The following is a 27,512-nucleotide window of genomic DNA, read 5'->3' on the forward strand; positions in this document are numbered from 1 at the left end:
TTGAACCTGATTTGGTAAAGGTACCGGTGAAAGGCTGTGTAGGAGTATATGGCGGGTTGTTTCATTGGAACCGTCCTTAGGAACTGAGTTCCGTGTATGTAATCCAAGACTAGATACTACCACACGTTGGGATACTTAATTGACCCTCTCGACTTATTAATCGCTTAGTACTCGGTCCAGGAGTTGCAAGTAGTTTCTGGTGTTTATAGTCGTGCTGGAGGCCGTGCATAGTGCTGACCTGAGAGGTGGGCTGTGATGCGGTAGGCAGTGGCACGGTGTACCAAGTGGCACCCGGATGGTGGGCTTGGGAACCATGCGCACATCGTTTGAGGCCGTGGCGGAAACCTCGGCCGGACTTCCGTACGGGTTACTCTCAGATAGGCGATAAACCTGGACTAGGTACTAGTGTGGTTAACGGTCGTGGCCGACTCCCTCGCTCGGTTTCCGCTTGAAGGTTGCCGAGGTGCATGACGTGCACATGGTGATAAGTGGCGAGAGCGTGTGTGACGAAGTACACCCCTGCAGGGTTATGATCTATTCGGATAGCCGCGTCCGCGGATATGGACTACTTGGAGACATATGTTGTTCATAGATAACTTCAATGGCTACTCATAAAATTGTCAAGATAAGCGTGAGTGTCGTGGACGGCAATTCCGTATGGAGACGGAATGATTCCACGATGGTGTATTGTTGTGGTGTTAGTGGACTCGTGTGCGAGAAATCACGTTGTCAAAATTGTTTAAAAATGCAAGTTGTCTAGCCACGAGTCAAATGTTGGCTTTCTGCATGAAACCCCACAATACCTTATTGATACTTTGCATGAGTAGATAGTTATCCTAAAGTCTTGCTGAGTACCTCCGTACTCATGTTTGCTTAATAAATGTTGCAGAGGTTGCTAATTACCCTAATGGAGGGTTCTTCGTAGACATCGACGACGACGAGTAGCTGGTGTCCCAGCTACGATCTGGCCCTACGTTGGGTCTGTAGTATAGTCAGGCCATGTGCCTTCTAGTTGCACCTGTCTGTACTCAGACAGTTTTAACCTCTTCCGCTGGCTTGTAACTAAATGACTGCTATTATGGGTCGTGAGACCCTTACTATGTAATATTATGTGTGTGGCTCTTCCGAGCCTCTTAAATAAAGTTTGTATGTTTATGGTTATGTTGTGATGCCATCGATGTATCTATACATATCGGTATGCCATGCGTACGTGTGTCGTACTTGATATGTATGGGGTTCGATTACCTAGTCGTGAATTTTAGTAGCACTCCTTACAGGGAAATGCCCCTTTGTGATCCAACGAGCCATGGTAGCTCGCTACTGCTCCGGACACATTGGTTGACCGGCATGTGTCCTTCTTAGCTGTTGTGTCTGTCCCCTTTGGGGAAATGTCACGCGATGTAATGGAGTCCTTGTAGCTTGCTACGACTCGTCTACACTCGTTGGTGACCGACACCTGCTTTGTTGGGTCATGTATGCCTGTCCTTGTGCGGTACTGCCACTTTGGTTTATGACTAGACTTGTCGATCCGGGTTATTTGACATTGGAATGCTAGCGACACTATTGCATACGTGAGTCAAAAGACGCAAACGGTCCCGGCTAAGGTAACGCTGCAGCCGTGGAGTTAACCGTGCGTGAGACCGCAAAGGGATGCGATGTGTTACAGGCTGGATTCCTATGGCTTAGGATCGGGGTCCCGACAGCGTTGGTATCATAGCCTGACTGACTGTAGGATTACTAAGCCAAACTGGTCGAAGTTGAGTCTAGAATTGCTTTAGTTATATATAAGGGAATTGTTTGTGGAAGGGAACGTAAGACTCTTGTTCTCTTCTCAAGTTATTCTATTCTGGTCATCCTCGTTTCTTCTGCGGGAATTAAGGACTAGGTTACTCATCTTCTTCTAGGCTCGTGTTCCTGATCGGTAGATTATAAGACTACGGGTCAAGAGATATTTGGGTTTCTTTCATTCCTAGGAAAAAGGAAGTAAGTTGATGATCAGAGAATTGAACTTGATAGTTGAGTGGTTACGCTATTCCATTTTGGGTTGTCTCAAAATTTGTTTTTGAGCATTTACAGCCGTTATGCTGCCCAATTTTGCATTCGGAGCTCTAATGCTTTTGCATTACTCTCTATTTACAGATGCCTGGCCGTCCTTCTCGTCAGGTGGTACGTCTGAACAGGTGCATTGATGTGCCGGGTCATACGGCCATGCTGGTCAGGGTGATGTCGGTGTGCGGTTACCGCTGGTACCCCGAGTACACAGTGGAGGAACAGTACCGAGACTTCAACCAGAGCCAGTATGTCTGCACTGTTAGGGTATTTCCAGACTACCCTGGAGCTGAGGAGCCAATCCATTGGTCCTATGGGTTGGGAGTCACTGTTGACATGGCAGTACAAGATGCTGCCTATTCAATGCTGACCATTATGAGAGCGAGACATGCACTGCTGCAGAATTCAGAGTTCTGCTACGTTCCGGCCTCTCAGCCTGGTGAAGAGGGATACCTCAGTGGAGTCTATTTTGATTCTTCTATGGAGGATCCACTACTGCAGTCCACTGTTGAGATGCTAGAGAACAGAGACAGGGATGCTCATGCTCTCCGCATGGAGCTTTATGCTACCCGTGCCCGTATATGGACGGCTTTGACGAAGCTGGCACCGGTAGTCCAAACAGGGTACGGAGATATGGAGATGTTGAACCCTGTTAGGACCCATCTTCCGGCCCACGTTGACTGGCCAGCTATAGGAGGAGTCACCCCTCTTCGGGGACCCCTCTTACCACCAGTCAGGGGACCAAGGCCACATCCGTGTCCTTATGGATCCCAGGGATCTCAGGCTAGAGTGTTTCCTGATCCGCAGGTTGAGCTTCCAGGTCATGGAGGTAATCTCTATGAGATGTTCTATGCGGATGCCTGAGCTGTGAGCGGAAGGATAGTATGGTAGTAGTCGTACGTTCACAGTCCTGCGTGACTTGTGAAGTATGCCTGTGATGTGAAATGAATTCCGGAGGCCTAGATAAATAATGTACATGAAGCTTGTAAGCCTCTGATGAGTAGTTTCATAATTTCAGTAGTTTGCTCTTCGGATAAGGTTGTACTGAACTATGTAAGGGTGTGTATGAACCATGGTGTATATATAGCAGTTGCTTGTTACCATGCTGTTCGGATATTCATTTCCTCATTTCGTGTGTTCAGTACATTCGTAATCCATAGCTAGTATTGATATGATATTGGTCTAAGCTGTGAGTTTGTTTGTCAGGATGGTGTTCACCAGGTTGAACCGTGCCCCTGCTCATGAGCAAGGCGAGGGTAGTCAAGCGTCACAGGAAGACCTGCCTCACCCGCCCTCTCTGGCGGAAGTTATGCTTGAGGCAGAGAGAAACAAAAGAGAGACCAACCGACTGTTAGAGCGTATTGAGCAGAATACGGCTCGTCAGCCTAGGAATGCTGCAGTGTCCCTCAACGACTTTGTGAAGCTGAATCCTCCAAAGTTTCATCATTCCATCGATCCCCTCGACGCTGATGAGTGGTTGTGCAGCATCTCACGCAAGATTCGCTCTGCGAATGTGTCTGAGGCCGACAAGGTGACCTTTGCGGCGTATTTTTTGGAAGGACCCGCCAATCGGTGGTGGGAGAACTTTGAAGCTATTTGTCCAGCTGAACCAGCGGCCACATGGGCAGACTTCAGTGCACCCTTTCGTCTGCACCATATTCCAGAGGGCCTGATGGACAGAAAGAGAGAGGAGTTATGTGCCTTCACTCAGGGCAAGTTGACCGTGGATGCTTATAGCCGCGAGTTCGGTAACCTCGCCCGCTATGAAACAGAGGAGGTGTCTACTGACGCCAAGAAGCAAGCAAGATTCCGTAAGGGTCTGAGCCCTGAGCTACGTCGTGATCTGCGCCTCCACGAGTGTGCAAGCTTTCAAGCCCTGGTCAACAAGGCGATCAGTGCCGAGACTGGTCATACTGACTTTGAAGCCACAAGGAAGCACTCCCGTGACTTTGGCTCGTCTTCTGGTTCCGCGTTCCCAAAACGTAGGCTGTGGGTTCCGAACAGTTCTCTGCCGCCAAGATACACTCCGAGGCCATCCTACGTGGCGCCTCAGACGAATCAGACCAACCCTCCAGCAAAAAATTATGGTGGTCCAGCTAGCAATGCTGCACCACATGCCAACCAAGTGATATGCTACAAGTGTGGAGAACCAGGGCACTATTCCCGTGAGTGTCCTCAAAATGTGGGTGCTAAGCAACCCGGAAAGTCCGTCGGGCAAGGCAAGTCGGGCAAAGCTTACTATGTGAAGCCAACTCCTGCACGTGGCCGTGTGAACTATGTCTCAGCAGAAGAAGCTGCAGAGGATCCCGACGTCATGCTGGGTACGCTTCTTGTTAATCATCACCCAGCGTCTGTTCTCTTTGACACTCGGTCTTCTCATTCCTTCATTTCAGATACTGCACGGCCTCTTCACCCTGGGGTTCGCGGCCCGGGCGGTAATCAAGTCGTTCTGCAATGGGGATCCAACGGCTGTGCAGAACATATTTGGCGGGTTCCTGCTGCATGTCTACCCCGGCGAAACGCTGGTCACCGAGATGTGGGTCGATGGCTAGAGGTAAGTAAATGTTGCTGATCCCTGAAATGTGTTGTTGTTGACAAGAAAGGAACCCATGGGATTGGAACGATTGTCTTGTGCAGGGTGCAGTACCAGAGCAAGGTGAAAGAGCGTGACCGCGCCGTGCTCTTTGGATACGTGCTGCTCAAACAACACATCCCCTCATCATTGTAAGTGTCGTTGTGTCATAGTACTATTGGTGAGATCTGTTCCTACTTGGTGCTATGATTAGTTGTTAACCGTGGTGGTCTGAAAAGAGGTCGGTTTCCCATTGTAAACTATGCCAAGAGATGGCAAGTGTTGTGCAGATGATATACTCATACTAAAACTTTCTGGTACTACTTCAGTTAAGCCAGTAACACACACGTGGTTGTCCATAGCAGCAAAACTAGTTAGTTGCAGGCGCATGAGTAACCCGCTCAAACATTTCACGCGAAAAACCATCTCTAGGGAGAGCTGTTATAAAAAATGAAATAAATAACCTGGAGCAGTCGGGCATAAGTTCATGTGTAGGGAGAACTGCTATTCTAAGTTATTAAACTCTTACCCTGCTCTTTCAAAAAACTGTGCAGGAAATGTTTGTTGCAAGCTACTTATGTTGATTTCTGCACATGTTCTTCCAAACTACTTATCTGCAGCATACATATAGTTATATGTTAATTATTGTTCTATTGGGCTTGACTACCTTGTCAAACTATCTAGGACAGGTCTGTTTGCAATGAATGTACATAACTATTGTTTCTACCTCTTTCATATTCGACATACATGATAGTAACAGTAGGCTATTTAATTATATGTGAAGCCAGAAGCTATCTTTGTTGCTAGTGTCTTAAATAAATAAAAAAATTGTAATAATGATCTGAAATGTCATGCAGGTGATCGTTGGTGTTGTCGCTGTTGTTGTCATGGGATCAGTGCCTCACCACTTCAATGTCATGATTCTTGGCCCAAGGCAGCCTCTGTATGGAGGTGTCCATTGTATTGTTGCGATAGTAGCAAATGTGCCATTGTTCTATTGTGTAATTATGTCCGTTCTTGCTATATTCCTGTGTAAAGAAATGTATTCAAGAGATGAGTTATCGTGTTATGTAAACCAGGGAGATGTATTATGTGATGTTATATGATGCTTGATTTTAATTCGACTTGAAGCTTTCTTGATTTAAATATGAAATAGTGTTGGATTTAATACTGGACAAATAATTGGGTTGAAAAGGCCCAACAAATAGAAATGAAACCAAGTTTTGGAACAAAAAGTTGCTGAATTCAAAAATGAAAAAAGGCCAAAACTGAAACTGGATCAAATGTATTTGGGCATGAAAAGGTCAGGGCCCAAATTAGAATGATAAAAAAATTTGAAAAAAAAACGAAAGTGGCTGTAAATAGGCCAAGGCCCAAAAAGAAGCCTAATAAGAAAAGCCCAAAAAAATAAAACGAGCCCATGTGATCAATTGAAATGGGTTGGGCTGATTTCAACCATGACGTTTTGATTTCATCGTAATATTGCCACGTAGGACTGCCACGTAGGACTGGGTTGGATTGCCAATGACGATCGAGGAATCGTCGTAAAGGTTACGACGATCGAGGAATCGTCGTAAAGGTTACGACGATTTTGATCAAAACGTCGCTGTTGTTCATTTCTGACGCTCCGTTTTTTACGTTTGGTTTTTCGTCGTGAGATCGTCGTAAACTAAAAACCGTGACAATGTAGCGACGAAAAAATAGCGTCGTGTATTAGCATATTCCTTGTAGTGTGACATGTCACGTCTCCAAGCATCCCGGGGTCGTCCACTGGTTTCTCCAGGGAGCCCGTCAAACCGTCCTTCACCCAGAGTTGCATTGCTTCATGAGGTCTTGAAAATCTTGACTTAACCGGTCTTGGTTATTTAATTATCCTTGCATCACTCGTGTTATGCACTCAACCAGAACCCCGTCTACTCAAGCATAGCAATATGAAATTTGTCATCCCGGGGCAAGTATCGGGGTTGTTGTGTGCCTACCACATGATACTGCAACCTATAACTATAATTTCCAAGTACCTACTCAACATGCAATTGGGCAAAGAAAGGTGAAACTACCATGCATAGAAAACATAGGCGAATAGTATGATCAAAATGACTTGCCTGGTGATGTTGACGAACAAGAATATTCGTTCTCGAGGAATAACTTGATAGACTACTCGTCACTCTCCGATGAAATCTATATAACAACCATATCATTCACGTAAGCACTCATACTAGCAACCATTCTAGCAATCAAAACAAAAGAGAGAGCGAATAAGAATCCGAAGGAAACTTCAAATAAGACTAGGGAGTCTTCTACTACATCAAACACTAAATAGTTTTTGTCTAACAGAAAATAAAATAATTAAATAACAGGGAACTAAGATATAAATTTAACTAAGATAAAATAAAGTATTTTTCACAAAACTATTTGAAAGTATTTCCAAACGGGATTTGAAACAGTAGAGAAACCAATTGCAAGTTATTAGAGAACTAGAATTGACTTCATGATAACATATAAAAATAAAATCAAAGCTTGTTGCAAACCTACTGTTAACTAACAGAAACAAGACGTAATCTTTCTGAAATATAAAAGAAAATAATAATTTAAAAACAACAAAAGAAAGAAATATAGTCATAATCCTGAAAGAAGTGAAACAGAAAGTGTTTCACAAGAAATAATGAGCTAAAATACTCAACAAATTCTGAAATTTTTACCACTCATAAATAATATCACTAGTGATCAGTAGCAAAAAGAATTAATTAAAAATCTATTTTAAAACTCCCAGAATAAGCAAAACAAGGTTTAACCTAATTTGATCTAATTCAAATTTGAAAATTTCAAACCTAGACAAATAATATGTTTTTAAAAACTACAGAAACATTGTGATCTACTTGAACAAGTTTCAACTCCATTGGAGTTGTGGATCAAAAGTTATGAGCAAAAGAAAATTGAATCTGCCTCTGTTTTTGAATTAAAACTAAAAATAGAAAAATCTAATTTGTGAACAGGGGGTCCACGTGCCGCGTTGTCGTTTGCTCGGGGGTGTGAGCTGCTGAGGCTAACTAGCGAACGGCCGCAAACTAAACAAAGCCTTCCCGGCTAAATAATAAGTGAAGAAAACCGTTCGGTTTTTGTTTAAAAACTGAAGGGTTATCCTACTTCCAATCGTGCGCGTAAGATCTAGATCGGACGGTTATTAACGGGAGGGGGAGCTCACGGAGAGGTGGTGGTGCTCCGGCGAGGTCGCCGGCGAGGCCGAGGCGGAGCTGGCGATGGGAGGGGCTCCGGTGGTCTCCGGCGACGCCCGAGGGTTGGAGGAGACGGTGGCGGGTCTCCCGCGTCGGTTGGGGGCGGCGGAGAGGGGGTTTGGGGGCCGGGGAAGGAGCAGCAGGGCGCCGGGGTTCGGGCGGAGCTCGGCTCCGGCGAGTTCGGGCAGAGGGCGGCGGGGCTTGGGTAGGGGCGGTGACTAGGGGAACGGGGGCCAGGGGAGCTCGGGGCGGTCGGGTTTTATAGGGGAGGGGGCGGTGCCAGAGGGAAGGAGATCGGGCGAGGGGCGGCATCTCCGGCGAGCTCGGGGCTGTCGGCCGTGGGGAAGGAAGGAGAGGGAGCACAGGGGAGGGGGTGACCGAGGGAGGGGCGGTCGGACGGGCGGGGCCGAGGTGGCAGCGAGGGGGGCGGGAGGTGGCTCGGTCGGTTGACCGAAAAGGAAAGGAGGGAGGGATCCCGGGCCAGGGCGATCTGGGCCGAGCTAAATCGCGCCCAGGGCGCTTTCCCATTTTAAAAATTCCTTTCCCGATTTTGATCTTTTTGAAAAACACAAACTATAACGAATTAAAAGGAAACAAAATAAAATAATTAATATAGGGTATTATATACCAAAATTTTCAGAAAAAAAATCTCTACATGATTAACATTTTTCCAAGGCAAAAATAAAACTTCAAAAAAATATTTTTTTCAGAAAATCCCTAAGGGCTCTATTTCTTTTTGCAATTATTTTCTCCATAAACTTGGTTTTTCTTGGCTCAAAGATTTTCAAAAACACCCCTGGCTTGGGAGGGTCATTTTCCTCCGCTCTTTCTTGCGTGCAAGAATTATCTTTGGGGTATTTTCTCGGGGAAGAAAAAAATATAAAAGCAAAAGCAAATATTTGAAGAATTCAAATGCAAACTACATTCAAATTCTTTATAGTTGAAGAAGTCATGTCATCTTCTCTCATTGATTTTAAATGGATGAATTTGCATTCGCCGGAGAAGGGGAAAGTCATTTTATTCCCTCTCATTCAAAAGTTTTCGAAAAGTTTCAAACTCCACTCAAGTTTAAATCACTCAATCAAACAAACAAACAATCTAATAATTATTTTTAACATTCCAAAATTTGTGATGTTACAAACCTACCACACTTAAAATGAATCTCGTCCTCAAGATTCCAAAGGCTAGAAAGAAAAGGTTAGGGTTTTGGGGTCTTCTAACAAATCCAACCTCCGGCAAAGTGGGATGCTACCACACTTAAAATGAGAGCTACTGGTCCCTCAGAATTTTAGAAATCCTCTCGGGTTTTGGCATCTGACTCCTCACAGTCTTCATACTAACTCCTCTGGTGATTCTCTTACATTATACTCATAACGTTCCCATCAAAATCGAGGGTTCTTCTGTTGATATAAGCTTCTTCCGTTACTGGGTCTTCTTAACTGACAGTCTCGTGGTCAATTCTAAATAACCTATCGATGATTCTCATGGTGGTCTACCATTTGTGGTTATCCTACAGAGAGAGGGGTCTTGTCTTCATCCTCACCGTAAAATTTCCTACGCGTGACAACAACTGCCATGTACATGGGTTTTTCTTATACCATTCTAAGTCTTAAATAAAAGCTTCAAAGAACGCCGTCTCTCACTATGGGTAAGTCTCTCAGATTTACCATTCCGAATAGCAAGAGAATGATAATAGTAAGTCGTCATGGTGGCCAAGCCATGTCGCACTGAAATCATTACCTTGTATAAGTCTTAGTGAATCTCGTATTCTAACACTTGGGCATCCTCACAAACGTTGCAGAATTTCTCTTGTACACGAACAAAGTTCGGATAAATCCAATGATTCTGCAAGCTGAACAAAACATCTATCGTAACTTCACAACTCTCAGGTTTTCGTATGCTCCTAGGGAAATGTTGCTGATACAAGTTTCTTTCTCCAAAAGATAGTACTTGATCCTTGTTAGTCCCGGGGTCTGTGGGTTTCAGGCATACTTGGAATTACTCTGCCTTTAAATTCCATAATGTTTCATTCCATCATACTCTTGGGGTAACCATCATATAATAATAATCCTCAGACTTATTTTTGGTAAATACTCCACTCCATGGGATACCATAAGAAGATATTGCTCATCAATAATTCATATTTTATTTCATATTCAATCCTTTATTACATCCTTAATTTCTTCTCAAAAACTCCAATTCAAAAGTACTCTATTACAATGCTGCCATCCACATTGTTCGGTATGGTCGAGCATTTCTGCCAACATTATTCATTCGTCTCCCTTGGAGATATTTTAGTCCCACTGGAACTTTCCGAGGTGCTCCTTGAAATCATCCATCTTCTGCTTCATCATGGTGGCCATTAGCTTCATCTCCATCATCTCCGCATGCACTTCACCCAGGTATTCCTAGGTATGACGGAGTCTTGCTTCAAGTATTTCTCCAATCTGACGTATGGCTTCCATGGCAGCTTCACGAACAGCATCAAAGAAGGTTGCTCGTGGTACACGTGAAATGAAAAAGTATTGCCCCATAGTCTTTGGACAAACTCCATTCACACGGTGGAGATGTACTTCCACATACCAAAGTTCCACTCCATTCTCCATGAATGGGTAGCCTTTGTAGACTGCATCTCCTTCAAGATGAATGTGCTTCATCATGTCCTTCAGGATTTTCGGGTAATCATGATCACTGGTCAGGGTCATGATCATTTCTAGGCCCTTGAGGAATGACTCGTAGAGAGTTGTCATCTGCAGGTGTCAGTAAATAGGTACTCAGAGGAATGTATATGTCTCCTTGGTAGTTATGGTACATTCGTACTCAGTGGATCCTATGGGTTTACCGATTAATACCACACTTAAAACGAATTATACTCATGCCTGCATAGACCATATTTTCTCATATCCTCATAAATGTTCAGAGATCTTTGTTCGTAGAGAAAACAACGCATTAGTTTCAACATAGGCAATCATGAGACAATAAATTCCATTGATTCATGAAGTTATTACAATCTCACGGACTTCTGTTACAAAAATTTCACTCCATGATCTCATGAAAAACAAGAGTTCTTCAGATTACACTAATTGCCGCGGTCAAAACTTAACTACTCCTTTTTAGCTTTCTTCCATTGTGGACAATCGTTAGCAAAATGTCCTGCTTCCTTGCAATGAAAGCAAATGAGTTCTGACAAGTCTCGAGACGTCTTAGTGTTTGCTTTTGCTCCTTGGGTTTCCGGCTTCCTTCCTGAGCACATGTATTTGTGGTGGCCAAATTCCATACACTTGTAACATCTGACATGACTCAGGTCTATATCTGCAGAGATTTGGCTCTTACGAGGGTACCTTTTTTCTTCTTTCCGGACTCCTTTATTTTGGCCAGTTCTTTTATTTCAAGTGGATCAAACTCCACTTTTTCCGTCGGGAAGTTTCCCAGATACTCTTGGCTTCCCTTTGTGCAATCCTGTGAATAATGTCCTTCTTCTCCACATGAGTAGCATGCATTGGAGTAAAATCTAGTCAGACCTTGTCCATCAGGGTCTTCAATATTTTCGTTCATCACCGACTCTTCTAGAATCTTCTTCTTGAGTGTTTCCTTCATTGCATCTTTCTGCTGCTTGACAACCTGTTGCACCTTGGGGTAAATGTGACATTGAGCTGGGTAGTGGGTGGTTCCTTCACAAAGGAAACAAGTCACCTGACTATTTCGGCACTCCTCAGCTGGCTGATTTTCTTCACAATGAGTGCATCCATCCTTGTGTTCTTCCTGGGTGTGTCCTATTTCTCCACAGATCTTGCATACACAAGTCTTCTCCTTCGGATTATCATAGCACTTCCGAATGAGACGGGATCTTAACATAGTCTTCTTGAATTCGTCCCAAGTTTCTGCTCCACTAAATCCTTGTATGGCATGATGCATTTTCCACCAGATAGCAGCACCTTGGGTAAAGTACTGAAGAGCGTGTTCCACTTCATACTTCCTTGAGATCAAATTGCTCCCGAAGTGGTTCTCCATGTTCTGAATCCATATATCAGCCTCCAGCTGGGTCATTGGTCCAGAGATTACAAGTCCATCTTCATACGCCATCTATTGGGTCCTAGGTTTTTGGGATGAGACAGGTAAGATAGAGAGGGAGTTGCACACGATACAAACAATATTTTTGAGAATAAGTTTTATTTGTGGCTATCGGAAAACACACACCAATCATCGTATCTAATGTGGGTATATAACGGGGATTTGGACTTCTAATGGTCATATAAATATTCGAACGCTTCAGGGTCTTCGAATTCTTCGGGTCTTCAGAGTCTTCAATTGACGCAGCTTCAATGCTTCAAATGCATGATGAAATCCTCTTTACTTTGAAGTGGGAGTCGGTTGATCCTTCATGTGGTCAAAGGGAAAGGGCATTGTCTAACTATTTGAGGTGAGAGAGAACGTTTGATGAAATCAGAAGAGATGAGAGGTAAAGAATGTTCTTGGAAATAAAATTTTAGAGAGATCCTTTCCTAAGAAATTTCTAGTTTCTAGGGTCACGTCCTACAGTCAACATGTGCTCTGATACCATTTCTGTAGCGACCCGACTCAAAACGAGTCAAGCCTCTATGTATCTATGCCATCCCTGGATCAGTATGCTGGCACACACAGTACTTCAATGTATATATCAAAGTGCAATCACATGGAAATAGCGTAAAACTGATATATACCTTAAATATCTCAGCGGAAGCAGACAAGGGAGTGGAGTCCCAATAAAAACCAACGGCAAGTTGAGTGTAGACCGTAACCCTGAATCGTACTCTTACTCGTCGAAGAAAAATATCTGCAACATAAGACGTTGCAGCCGTGTAGGTCAGCATATTAAATATGCCGGCAAGTCACATATGAGAGGGGGTAAAATATCATCTATACTATATGCATATATGGCAGGTGGTGTTGTAAGTTTTGGCGTAAAGCAAATTTTCTCCTACAACAAGAGGGGCTAAAAGCAAAATATTACTACGCTGTTGGTTGTTAATGAGATGGTTCCGCCAACCAGTTCTCATACCCAGGTTATCAATATTACCCACATCAAATATATATAAATGGTGTTGAGAATTCCAGATAACTTCAGTTCCTTTGGCTCAAGTTGTCCATGGTCGTGGACACGGCTAATCGATTAGGTTTGAGTACTCTGCAGAGTTTTGCACACGTTCCCCACAAGATTTGATCGCCTCCGAGTATGTCCTTGCACTTCAGGGTGTTTGAAGACCGGATGATCAAAACATGGTCTTTCAATGGGTCCCTCTGAATCCCTGTCGGTGCCCATCCATTCCTACCGTTCTTCTACATGTGCTAGCACCGCCTGTCCAGAGTCGACGCATTGTCCAACCAAGCCAAACCCCATAATGACTTGTGGCTGTGCAGGTAAGCCTTGGGTCTTGAAGCCTCCGTCTGTCTCTTCGAGCCTGGGTGAAGCTTTCCGCAAGATGACACTACAAGAAATATGCTAATACATGATGTTTTTAAGACGTCGTTGATGAATTCGTCATAAATCTGTGATGATTTCGTCCGAGATTGTCGTAAGCCGTTTGAGGGGATCAAATCTACATATAAATTACGATGATGTGAGTCAAAAACATCGTAACCGCATAAGATGAGATCGTCATAACTTTTACGATGATTATAAAAATGTCGTAACATGTTCTAACTATGTTGACATGTCACTCGTGGGTCCATTATATGTCACGGGCCAAACATAATTAAAACGTCAAAAAAGCCGCGATTCCCTCATTCGTCAATCCAAGAGGGTAGAAAAAATTAGAAGTTATAAAAAAAATGGAAAACACAATTACATGAGCTGGATTCCTATTGGTGGAAACGTTTGTACCACGGATCGATGATGTGGCATGTATCTATCCATCCATCCAGCTATCCAACCCACATATCCATCCATCCATCCACGAACTCCCCTGCCTCGCCGCACATATCCATCTATCTGACTGTGGGTAGCCAATTGGGCCGGCCAAAATACCCGCGCGCGCGTGCCTATGAAACTAAACACGCGAAGCCCATCCAAATTTTTCTGGCCCTCGTCCCCACAGCCTACCCTAATATCTCTACCCCCTCTACCTTATCCTTTTCTCTCCCGATCTGAGCGGTGGCGGCGGCGAATCCCATCCTCTTCCTCCACTCCTCTCCCCCAAATCGAGCTCTGCCCAGAAGCGGAGGAAGGTCTCGCCACCACGATGCGAAAGAAGTGTTGGGGAACGTCGCATGGGAAACAAAAATTTTCCTACGCGCACGAAGACCTATCATGGTGATGTCCATCTACGAGAGGGGATATGTGATCTACGTACCCTTGTAGACCGTACAGCAGAAGTGTTAGTGAACGCGGTTGATGTAGTGGAACGTCCTCACGTCCCTCGATCCGCCCCGCGAACAGTCCCGCGATCAGTCCCACGATCTAGTGCCGAACGGACGGCACCTCCGCGTTCAGCACACGTACAGCTCGACGATGATCTCGGCCTTCTTGATCCAGCAAGAGAGACGGAGAGGTAGAAGAGTTCTCCGGCAGCATGACGGCGCTCCGGAGGTTGGTGATGATCTTGTCTCAGCAGGGCTCCGCCCGAGCTCCGCAGAAACGCGATCTAGAGGAAAAAACGTGGAGGTATGTGGTCGGGCTGCCGTGGAAAAGTCGTCTCAAATCAGCCCTAAAACCTCCGTATATATAGGTGGGAGAGGGGGAGCCTTGCCTTGGGGATCAAGGAGCCCCAAGGGGGTCGGCCGAGCCAAGGGGGGAAGGTCTCCCCCCCCCCCCAAACCGAGTCCTACTTGGTTTGGTGGGAGGAGTCCTTCTTTCCTTTCCCACCTCCTCCTTTTTTTTTCTTTTCTCTTTGATTTTCTTCCTATGGCGCATAGGGCCTTCTTGGGCTGTCCCACCAGCTCACTAAGGGCTGGTGTGCCACCCCCAAGGCCTATGGGCTTCCCCGGGGTGGGTTGCCCCCCCCCCCCCGGTGAACTCCCGGAACCCATTCGTCATTCCCGGTACATTCCCGGTAATTCCGAAAACCTTCCGGTAATCAAATGAGGTCATCCTATATATCAATCTTCGTTTCTGGACCATTCCGGAAACCCTCGTGACGTCCATGATCTGATCCAGGACTCCGAACAACATTCGGTAACCAACCATATAACTCAAATACGCATAAAACAACGTCGAACCTTAAGTGTGCAGACCCTGCGGGTTCGAGAACTATGTAGACATGACCCGAGAGACTCCTCGGTCAATATCCAATAGCGGGACCTGGATGCCCATATTGGATCCTATATATTCTATGAAGATCTTATCATTTGAACCTTAGTGCCAAGGATTCATATAATCCCGTATGTCATTCCCTTTGTCCTTCGGTATGTTACTTGCCCGAGATTCGATCGTCAGTATCCGCATACCTATTTCAATCTCGTTTACCGGCAAGTCTCTTTACTCTTTCCGTAATACAAGATCCCGCAACTTACACTAAGTTACATTGCTTGCAAGGCTTGTGTGTGATGTTGTATTACCGAGTGGGCCCCGAGATACCTCTCCGTCACACGGAGTGACAAATCCCAGTCTTGATCCATACTAACTCAACGAACACCTTCGGAGATACCTGTAGAGCATCTTTATAGTCACCCAGTTACGTTGCGACGTTTGATACACACAAAGTATTCCTCCGGTGTTAGTGAGTTATATGATCTCATGGTCATAGGAACAAATACTTGACACGCAGAAAACAGTAGCAACAAAATGACACGATCAACATGCTACGTCTATTAGTTTGGGTCTAGTCCATCACGTGATTCTCCTAATGACGTGATCCAGTTATCAAGCAGCAACACCTTGTTCATAATCAGAAGACACTGACTATCTTTGATCAACTGGCTAGCCAACTAGAGGCTTGCTAGGGACAGTGTTTTGTCTATTTATCCACACATGTAAATGAGTCTTCATTCAATACAATTATAGCATGGATAATAAACGATTATCTTGATACAGGAATTATAATAATAACTATATTTATTATTGCCTCTAGGGCATAATTCCAACAGTCTCCCACTTGCACTAGAGTCAATAATCTAGCCCTCACATCATCATGCGAATTACATTGTAATAAATCTAACACCCATACAGTTCTGGTGTTGATCATGCTTTGGCCGTGGAAGAGGTTTAGTCAGCGGGTCTGCTACATTCAGACCCGTGTGCACTTTGCATATATTTACGTCCTCTCCTTCGACGTAGTCGCGGATGAGGTTGAAGCGTCGTTTGATGTGTCTGGACTTCTTGTGAAACCGTGGTTCCTTTGCTAAGGCAATGGCACCCGTGTTGTCACAGAACTATTGGATTCAGTGCTCTTGGCACCACTCCAAGATCCGTCATGAATTGCTTCATCCAGACACCCTCCTTAGCCGCCTCCGAGGCAGCCATGTACTCCGCTTCACATGTAGAATCTGCTACGACGTTTTGCTTGGAACTGCACCAGCTTACAGCACCCCCATTAAGAATAAATACGTATCCGGTTTGCGACTTAGAGTCGTCTGGATCTGTGTCAAAGCTTGCATCGACGTAACCTTTGACGGCGAGCTCTTCGTCACCTCCATACACGAGAAACATCTCCTTAGTCCTTTTCAGGTACTTCAGGATATTCTTGACCGCCGTTCAGTGATCTACTCCTGGATTACTCTGGAACCTACCTTCCATACTTATGGCCAGGCTAACGTCCGGTCTAGTGCACAGCATTGCATACATGATAGAACCTATGGCTGAAGCATAGGGGACGGAGTGCATATGCTCTCTATCCTCATCAGTTGCTGGGCACTGAGTCTTACTCAATCTCGTACCTTGTAAAACTGGCAAGAACCCTTTCTTGGACTGTTCCATTTTGAACCTCTTCAAAACTTTATCAAGGTATGTGCTTTGTGAAAGTCCTATCATGCGTTTTGATCTATCCCTATATGTCTTAATGCCTAGAATGTAAGCAGCTTCTCCTAGGTCCTTCATAGAGAAACTTTTATTCAAGTAATCCTTTATGCTCTCTAAAAACTCTACGTTGTTTCCAATCAGCAATATGTCATCCACATATAATATTAGAAACGCCACAGAGCTCCCGCTCACTTTCTTGTAAATACAAGATTCTCCAACCACTTGTATAAACCCAAAAGCTTTGATCACCTCATCAAAGCGTTTGTTCCAACTCCGAGATGCTTGCACCAGTCCATAAATGGATCGCTGCAGCTTGCACACCTTGTTAGCATTCTTAGGATCGACAAAACCTTCGGGTTGCATCATATACAATTCTTCCTTAAGGAAACCGTTAAGGAACGCCGTTTTGACATCCATCTGCCAGATTTCATAATCGAAAAATGCAGCTATTGCTAACATGATTCTGACGGACTTAAGCATCGCTACGGGTGAGAATGTCTCATCGTAGTCAACTCCTTGAACTTGTGAAAAACCCTTTGCCACAAGTCGAGCTTTATAAACGGTCACATTGCCGTCAGCGTCCGTCTTCCTCTTAAAGATCCATTTGTTCAGAATAGCCTTGCGGCCCTCAAGCAGTTCCTCCAAAGTCCACACTTTGTTCTCATACATGGATCCTATCTCGGACTTCATGGCTTCTAGCCATTTGTTGGAATCTGGGCCCACCATTGCTTCTTCATAATTTGCAGGTTCATTGTTGTCCAACAACATGATTGATAAGACGAGATTACCGTACCACTCAGGAGCAGCACGTGGTCTCATCGACCTGCGTGGTTCGACAGAAACTTGAACCGGAGTTTCATGATCATCATCATTAACTTCCTCCTCAACCGGCATCGCAACGACAGAGGTTTCCCCTTGCCCTGCGCCACCATCCAGAGGGATGAGAGGTTCGACAACCTCGTCAAGTTCTATCTTCCTCCCACTCAATTCTCTCGAGAGAAACTCCTTCTCGAGAAAAGCTCTGTTTTTAGCAACAAACACTTTGCCCTCGGATTTGAGATAGAAGGTGTACCCAATTGTCTCTTTTGGGTAACCTATGAAGACGCACTTTTCCGCTTTGGGTTCCAGCTTTTCAGGCTGAAGCTTTTTGACATAAGCATCACATCCCCAAACTTTAAGAAACGACAACTTTGGCCTTTTGCCATACCACAGTTCGTATGGTGTCGTCTCAACGGATTTTGATGGTGCCCTATTTAAAGTGAATGCAGTTGTTTCTAATGCATAACCCCAAAACGATAACGGCAAATCGGTAAGAGACATCATAGATCGCACCATCTCTAATAAAGTACGATTACGACGTTCGGTCACACCATTACACTGTTGTGTTCCAGGCAGTGTCAACTGTGAAACAATTCCACATTGTCTTAAGTGAGCACCAAACTCGAAACTCAGATATTCACCCCCACGATCAGACCGTAGAAACTTGATCTTCTTGTTACGATGATTTTCAACTTCACTCTGAAATTGCTTGAACTTTTCAAATGTTTCAGACTTGTGCTTCATTAAGTAGACATAACCATATCTACTCAAATCGTTAGTGAAGGTGAGAAAATAACGATATCCGCCGCGTGCCTCTACGCTCATCGGACCACACACATCGGTATGTATGATTTCCAACAAGTCACTTGCACGCTCCATTGTTCCGGAGAACGGAGTTTTAGTCATCTTCCCCATGAGGCATGGTTCGCACGTGTCAAGTGAATCAAAGTCAAGTGACTCCAAAAGTCCATCGGCATGGAGTTTCTTCATGCGCTTTACACCAATATGACCTAAGCGGCAGTGCCACAAAAATATGGCGCTATCATTGTTAACCCTAACTCTTTTGGTCTCAATGTTATGTATGTGTGTATCGCTATCAAGATTCAATATGAACAATCCTCTCACATTGGGTGCATGACCCTAAAAGATGTTACTCATAGAAATAGAACAACCATTATTCTCTGACTTAAAAGAGTAACCGTCTCGCAATAAACAAGATCCAGATATAATGTTCATGCCCAACGCGGGCACTAAATAACAATGATTCAAGTTCATAACTAATCCTGATGGTAAATGAAGTGAAATTGTGCCGACGGCGGTTGCATCAACCTTGGAACCATTTCCTACGCGCATCGTCACTTCATCTTTCGCCAGCCTTCGTCTATTCCGCAGTTCCTGTTTCGAGTTGCAAATATGAGCAACAGAACCGGTATCGAATACCCAGGCACTACTACGAGAGCCGGTTAAGTACACATCAATAACATGTATATCAAATATACCTGATTTTTCTTTGGCCGCTTTCTTATCTGCCAGATACTTGGGGCAATTGCGCTTCCAGTGACCCATACCCTTGCAATAGTAACACTCTGTTTCAGGCTTAGGTCCAGCTTTGGGTTTCTTCGTCGGATTGGCAATAGGCTTGCCGCTCTTCTTTGAATTACCCTTCTTGCCTTTGTCGTTTCTCTTGAAACTAGTGGTCTTATTCACCATCAACACTTGATGCTCTTTACGGAGTTCAGACTCTGCGACTTTCAGCATCGCAAACAACTCGCTGGGAGACTTGTTCATCCCTTGCATGTTGTAGTTCAACACAAAGCCTTTATAGCTTGGCGGCAGTGATTGAAGGATTCTGTCAGTGATAGCCTCTTGCGGGAGTTCAATCCCCAGCTCAGCTAGATGGTTTGAGTACCCAGACATTTTGAGCACATGTTCACTGACAGACGAGTTTTCCTCCATCTTGCAAGCATAGAATTTATCGGAGGTCTCATACCTCTCGATCCGGGCGTTCTTCTGAAAGATAAACTTCAACTCCTGGAACATCTCAAATGCTCCATGACGCTCAAAGCAACGTTGAAGTCCCGGTTCTAAGCCATACAAGACTGCACATTGAACTACTGAGTAGTCCTCCTTACGTGTTAACCAAGCGTTCTTAACATCCTGATCAGCCGTAGCGGGTGGTTCATCTCCTAGCGCAGCATTAAGGACATAATCCTTCTTCCCAGCTTGTAACATTAGCTTAAGATTACGAGCCCAGTCTACAAAGTTGCTTCCATCATCTTTCAACTTAGCTTTCTCTAGGAACGTAATAAAATTCAGGGTGACTGTCGCGTGAGCCATGATCTACAACACAAATATATTCAAAGTGGACTTAGACTATGTTCAAGATAATTAGAGTTTAACTTAATCAAATTAATCGCTAAACTCCCACTCAAAAAGTACATCTCTCTAGTCATTTGAGTGGTTCATGATCCACTTACACTAGCTCAAGTCCGATCATCACGTGAGTTGAGCATAGTTTCAGTGGTAAGCATCCCTATGCTAATCATGTCATCTATATGATTCATGATCGACCTTTCGGTCTCATGTGTTCCGAGGCCATGTCTGCACATGCTAGGCTCGTCAAGCTTAACCCGAGTGTTCCGCGTGCGCAACTGTTTTGCACCCGTTGTATGTGAACGTTGAGTCTATCACACCCGATCATCACGTGGTGTCTCGAAACGACGAACTGTAGCAACGGTGCACAGTCGGGGAGAACACAATTTCGTCTTGAAATTTTAGTGAGAGATCACCTCATAATGCTACCGTCGTTCTAAGAAAAATAAGGTGCATAAAAGGATTAACATCACATGAAATTCATAAGTGACATGATATGGCCATTATCACGTGCTCCTTGATCTCCATCACCAAAGCACCGGCACGATCTTCTTGTCACCGGCGCCACACCATGATCTCCATCAACGTTTCGCCATCGGGGTTGTCGTGCTACTCATGCTATTACTACTAAAGCTACATCCTAGCAAAATAGTAAACGCATCTGCAAGCACAAACGTTAGTATAAAGACAACCCTATGGCTCCTGCCGGTTGCCGTACCATCGACGTGCAAGTCGATATTATCTATTACAACATGATCAGCTCATACATCCAATATATCACATCACATCGTTGGCCATATCACATCACAAGCATACCCTGCAAAAACAAGTTAGACGTCCTCTAATTTGTTGTTGCATGTTTTACGTGGTGACCATGGGTATCTAGTAGGATCGCATCTTACTTACGCAAACACCACAACGGAGATATATGAGTTGCTATTTAACCTCATCCAAGGACCTCCTCGGTCAAATCCGATTCAACTAAAGTTGGAGAAACTGACACTTGCCAGTCATCTTTGAGCAACGGGGTTACTCGTAGCGATGAAACCAGTCTCTCGTAAGCGTACGAGTAATGTCGGTCCAAGCCGCTTCAATCCAACAATACCGCGGAATCAAGAAAAGACTAAGGAGGGCAGCAAAACGCACATCACCGCCCACAAAAACTTTTGTGTTCTACTCGAGAAGACATCTACGCATGAACCTAGCTCATGATGCCACTGTTGGGGAACGTCGCATGGGAAATAAAAAATTTCCTACGCGCACGAAGACCTATCATGGTGATGTCCATCTAAGAGAGGGGATATGTGATCTACGAACCCTTGTAGACCGTACAGCAGAAGCGTTAGTGAACGCGGTTGATGTAGTGGAACATCCTCACGTCCCTCGATCCGCCCCGCGAACAGTCCCGCGATCAGTCCCACGATCTAGTGCCGAACGGACGGCACCTCCGCGTTCAGCACACGTACAACTCGACGATGATCTCGGCCTTCTTGATCCAGCAAGAGAGACGGAGAGGTAGAAGAGTTCTCCGGCAGCGTGACGGCGCTCCGGAGGTTGGTGATGATCTTGTCTCAGCAGGGCTCCGCCCGAGCTCCGCAGAAACGCGATCTACAGGAAAAACCGTGGAGGTATGTGGTCGGGCTGCCGTGGAAAAGTCGTCTCAAATCAGCCCTAAAACCTCCGTATATATAGGTGGGAGAGGGGGAGCCTTGCCTTGGGGCTCAAGGAGCCCCAAGGGGGTCGGCCGAGCCAAGGGGGGAAGGTCTCCCCCCCCAAACCGAGTCCTACTTGGTTTGGTGGGAGGAGTCCTTCTTTCCTTTCCCACCTCCTCCTTTTTTCTCTTTGATTTTCTTCCTATGGCGCATAGGGCCTTCTTGGGCTGTCCCACCAGCTCACTAAGGGCTGGTGTGCCACCCCCAAGGCCTATGGGCTTCCCCGGGGTGGGTTGCCCCCCCCCCCCCCGGTGAACTCCCGGAACCCATTCGTCATTCCCGGTACATTCCCGGTAATTCCGAAAACCTTCCGGTAATCAAATGAGGTCATCCTATATATCAATCTTCCGTTCCGGACCATTCCGGAAACCCTCGTGACTTCTGTGATCTCATCTGGGACTCCGAACAACATTCGGTAACCAACCATATAACTCAAATACGCATAAAACAACGTCGAACCTTAAGTGTGCAGACCCTGCGGGTTCGAGAACTATGTAGACATGACCCGAGAGACTCCTCGGTCAATATCCAATAGCGGGACCTGGATGCCCATATTGGATCCTACATATTCTACGAAGATCTTATCGTTTGAACCTCAGTGCCAAGGATTCATATAATCCCGTATGTCATTCCCTTTGTCCTTCGGTATGTTACTTGCCCGAGATTCGATCGTCAGTATCCGCATACCTATTTCAATCTCGTTTACCGGCAAGTCTCTTTACTCGTTCCGTAATACAAGATCCTACAACTTACACTAAGTTACATTGCTTGCAAGGCTTGTGTGTGATGTTGTATTACCGAGTGGGCCCCGAGATACCTCTCCGTCACACGGAGTGACAAATCCCAGTCTTGATCCATACTAACTCAACGAACACCTTCGGAGATACCTGTAGAGCATCTTTATAGTCACCCAGTTACGTTGCGACGTTTGATACACACAAAGTATTCCTCCGGTGTTAGTGAGTTATATGATCTCATGGTCATAGGAACAAATACTTGACACGCAGAAAACAGTAGCAACAAAATGACACGATCAACATGCTACGTCTATTAGTTTGGGTCTAGTCCATCACGTGATTCTCCTAATGACGTGATCCAGTTATCAAGCAACAACACCTTGTTCATAGTCAGAAGACACTGACTATCTTTGATCAACTGGCTAGCCAACTAGAGGCTTGCTAGGGACAGTGTTTTGTCTATTTATCCACAGATGTAAATGAGTCTTCATTCAATACAATTATAGCATGGATAATAAACGATTATCTTGATACAGGAATTATAATAATAACTATATTTATTATTGCCTCTAGGGCATAATTCCAACAGGAAGGTCTCACCGTCCCATCGATTTGGATGCATGAAGCAGTCGAGCTCCACCCCGAAGTGGAGGAAAAGGTATGTACGCGGTCGTCGATCTGGGCGCATCTAGCCATGGATGGCTCGCCCCTATTTGACGGCTCCTCCGCACGAAGCTAATTAGTATGGTGCCCATGGTCACCGAGGCATGGACGCTCGCTCGATGCGGCGGGGCGGCGGCGTCCAAGCCGGACGCGGTGGCGCAGGAGGTGCCCGCGCTGCTGCATCCTGTCGCCAAGAAACCCATCTCGTTGAGAGGGGTGGCCGCGGCGAGTAGCGCATGCCAGGACGCCGATGTCGTCGTCGGGAGGTGCAACCGGCATCACGTCGTGCCTGCTAGCCGCGCTCGCGCTCGCCGGTGCCTCCTCCTTCGGCCCACTCCTCACCTCCCTCCTCAAGAAACAGAACAACATGACGCAGGTCCGTCCCTCCTCTCCCTCCCTCCCAAATTCCCTTTTTATCCGGCGGTTCCCTTGCTTCTGTTGCGCTCAGCGCGATTCTGGTGGACGTGCAGATGCTGCAGCACACGGTGATCCCGGAGCGGCCCATGTTCTACCCGGAGTACCCGCTGCAGGGTACCTTCTCTCTTCTCTGCTCCTATCCTCTGTCTCTGCCCGTTCCTTTGAAATTGTCACCGGTCGTTGTTCAGCTCCACAAGCAAGAAGGCAATCAGACACGACAAACGCTAATTGACATTTTATAATATAAGCGTTCCACTGTGCTTCTTTTGATTCAGTCAAGTTCAGCTGGAACTCTCGCCGGAAGAAAAAAGCTCTGCTCCTCGCACTGAAAAAGGCACAGAAACATAAATGTTTGCTCAATTCAGTTGTTAAGATGTCGACTAAAATTTTGCCAGATTTCCCCTGAAAATGACAACCTGCTAAAGTCAGTTATTCAGATGTCGCAATTTCGAAGTACAACACCCCTGTTTTTGGGCCTCTTAGATCTCTTTTCACTGGAAATAGCAAGGAAATTTCCTACTTCATATTTTTTTTTCATGTCAAAGTTGTATGTACAAGGTGAACAGAAAGTTATACTGTTGTTAATTGCTGTTGCTCCTAACTCGCCAGAGCCGGAGCAAGGGGTGGTGACGCTGGAGGAAGACAGGGACCCTGTGGAGAGAGTTGAGGAAGCACTGCAGTGCCTCGCTCAAGATCTACTTTGAGAGCATCCTCGACACTAGCAGCAAGAAACCTCCTCCTCAACGCGTCCTTCCCCGACGAGCCCTCTTTACCAGAGGAGGTGGAGGAGCATGCCACCATCCCTCTTCGCACCTGCCTCCTCTCTCCTCTAGCGCATGGAGGGGATAACTGATGGCTACTTCCCCCTCCCCTCCTAGCCTTGCGGGCATACGTGGTGAGCTACCCCTCTTTCCCCTCTCTACCCCTAGATCAGCACTTGCAATTAATTGTACATACATATGAATGACTACACATCACATTTTGGTTCAGCTTTTACGTGCATGGTTAAACTTTGACTAAAAACGAAGCACCCCTTTTGGATTTCTATTTCTATCAACATGCAGTAGTACGTAATGTCCAACTAGATTGTTTGCACGGTGAACTCCAATGGATACACAAAGAGATTGAAAAAAACTCGTCGGAGATAAAATCCCAAGCATTCCTTCTTGGGAGCCTTCCTTTTTTTCTATTCTTTCAGTTGGGTTAGGTTGTTGCACAAATGCACCTCACCCCTTTTACAGCCATGCTGTCGATACAGCAGGCAGTACTAGGACGTGCACCGTATGAACCCATGTCAAGCTATACCACATGCCGCCACTTACCATGCCTCTACTACCCTGCTGCTTATTAGGTTGCAGCACTGTAGATGACTGAAACTACAGCAGGTCATGTGCTTGCATCAGGTCCTGGTTTAACACTTTGCTAAAGATACAAAATAAACAAGGTTCTAACACACTCTTTGGTTCGAGCGAACTCAAGTTTTCTTTCTAAAACATCACAATTATATATCCCTCTTGTCAAGTACTCCCTTCGTCCGAAATTAGTTGACTCCAAGACGGATGTATCTAGCATTGAAATACGTCTAGATACATCCGTTTGAGCATCAACTAATTCCGGATGGGGGAAACATGATTTAACATGTGGCTATAGCTAAAAGTATATCATCTATCTGCAGTTTGCTCATAGCTAGCCTTGATCTGCTTATACATATGTGTGCCTTAATTTTGTTCAATACAAGAATGGTAGCTGTTAATTTGGTTTCAGTTTACTTAAACTGCAGTACCGCCAGATGAGATGAAACTCAGGGATAAAAAAGTATCAAATGCATGTGTTTCCTTTAGTCAATGCATATTTAATTATAGAGAAAGTATTAATTTGTGAGGCAGAGTGGAGTTTAATGTTGTACGCCCAGTTCATTTATTTACTTATTTTAAACTGAAACGAAAAACAGCGCAGGCTAAGAAATGAAAATAACTTCGTGCAAACTTATGCGTAGGGGCAGGAGCTGTGCTCATATTTTACTGACGTCTGTCAAACAAATGATGGTATCTTTATAGCAATCAGGGTGGAGTCAAGTATTGGAAACTAACGACACGTCAACTGACAAACCAAGAATTAAGGTAGGGCGAAAAAGTTGAAATGGAGAAAGAGACAAATGTAGAACTTAGACAGAGGAGAAAAATATGAAAAAAGTAATACTCACTACTAGTCGTTCCTGAATTCAAAATAAAACAAAAAACAAAACACTATGAACGGTGAACGTAAACTACTGCATCTTGACTAGCTATCTAACTTCCCTGTATGGATTAGTGATTTCCAAACTGTAGTTTGCAGCAATTAAAAAAAATCCCTGGCCCAGGTAACATTGCCTATGACACGTACAGCAAGACCAGGCCCAGGAAATGGGTGCCGCTTTAAGAATGACTCTGGGACGCTCAGGATACTTCCCAGCTTATGAACCTTTTGCAGGACCAAAATTCAACAAATAAGTAAGTAATAGGAATACTTTTTTCTTCAAAATCAAACATAAATAATTGCCCAGTGTGAGGTATATTTCAGTATAAAATGTAAGATCAATAGATATATGAAGTACATAGATGTATAGATGGAGATAAAGACCTCTGCACATAGCCATCTGTCATCTCTAGGGAGAACTGTTATTCCACATGAACAGATGTATAATTTGTCTATGTTTGAGCTCTGGTTATCTTCTGAATGTGATGAGAACCCCTCTGCAGGTTCACCCGTCCGATACTGCACGGCCTCTGCACCCTGGGGTTCGCGGCCCGGGCGGTAATCAAGTCGTTCTGCAACGGGGATCCAACGGCTGTGCAGAACATATTTGGCGGGTTCCTGCTGCATGTCTACCCCGACGAAACGCTGGTCACCGAGATGTGGGTCGATGGCTAGAGGTAAGTAAATGTTGCTGATCCCTGAAATGTGTTGTTGTTGACAAGAAAGGAACCCATGGGATTGGAACGATTGGCTTGTGCAGGGTGCAGTACCAGACCAAGGTGAAAGAGCGCGACCGCGCCGTGCTCTCCGGATACGTGTTGCTCAAACAACACATCCCCTCATCATTGTAAGTGTCGTTGTGTCATAGTACTATTGGTGAGATCTGTTCCTACTTGGTGCTATGATTAGTTGTTAACCGTGGTGGTCTGAAAAGAGGTCGGTTTCCCGTTGTAAACTATGCCAAGAGATGGCAAGTGTTGTGCAGATGATATACTCGTACTAAAACTTTCTGGTACTACTTCAGTTAAGCCAGTAACACACACGTGGTTGTCCATAGCAGCAAAACTAGTTAGTTGCAGGCGCATGAGTAACCCGCTCAAACATTTCACGCGAAAAACCATCTCTAGGGAGAGCTGTTATAAAAAATGAAATAAATAACCTGGAGCATTCAGGCATAAGTTCATCTGTAGGGAGAACTGCTATTCTAAGTTATTAAACTCTTACCCTGCTCTTTCAAAAAACTGTGCAGGAAACGTTTGTTGCAAGCTACTTATGTTGATTTCTGCACATGTTCTTCAAACTACTTATCTGCAGCATACATATAGTTATATGTTAATTATTGTTCTATTGGGCTTGACTACCTTGTCAAACTATCTAGGACAGGTCTGTTTGCAATGAATGTACATAACTATTGTTTCTACCTCTTTCATATTCGACATGCATGATAGTAACAGTAGGCTATTTAATTATATGTGAAGCCAGAAGCTATCTTTGTTGCTAGTGTCTTAAATAAATAAAAAAAATTGTAATAATGATCTGAAATGTCATGCAGGTGATCGTTGGTGTTGCCGCTGTTGTTGTCATGGGATCAGTGCCTCACCACTTCAATGTCATGATTCTTGGCCCAAGGCAGCCTCTGTATGGAGGTGTCCATTGTATTGTTGGGATAGTAGCAAATGTGACATTGTTCTATTGTGTAATTCTGTCCGTTCTTGCTATATTCCTGTGTAAAGAAATGTATTCAAGAGATGAGTTATTGTGTTATGTAAA

General features: G+C 44.9%; 2 long non-coding RNA genes across 3 annotated transcripts; both read left to right on the plus strand.

The window, feature by feature from the left end:
* Positions 1-4,484: 4,484 nt before the first annotated feature.
* Positions 4,485-27,512, plus strand: LOC123439425. 2 transcript variants are annotated; one of them, XR_006630091.1, is made up of 4 exons: positions 24,302-24,402; positions 26,246-26,419; positions 26,503-26,589; positions 27,295-27,512. It is a non-coding gene; the product is annotated as an uncharacterized LOC123439425 (long non-coding RNA). The 2 variants fall into 2 exon arrangements; XR_006630090.1 differs by lacking the exons at positions 24,302-24,402; positions 26,246-26,419 and adding an exon at positions 4,485-4,603.
* Positions 23,378-24,244, plus strand: LOC123439426. The gene is made up of 3 exons (XR_006630092.1): positions 23,378-23,466; positions 23,561-23,621; positions 24,117-24,244. It is a non-coding gene; the product is annotated as an uncharacterized LOC123439426 (long non-coding RNA).

Source organism: Hordeum vulgare, chromosome 3H (genome assembly GCF_904849725.1).
Source record: "Hordeum vulgare subsp. vulgare chromosome 3H, MorexV3_pseudomolecules_assembly, whole genome shotgun sequence".
Taxonomy (NCBI): Eukaryota; Viridiplantae; Streptophyta; class Magnoliopsida; order Poales; family Poaceae; genus Hordeum; species Hordeum vulgare.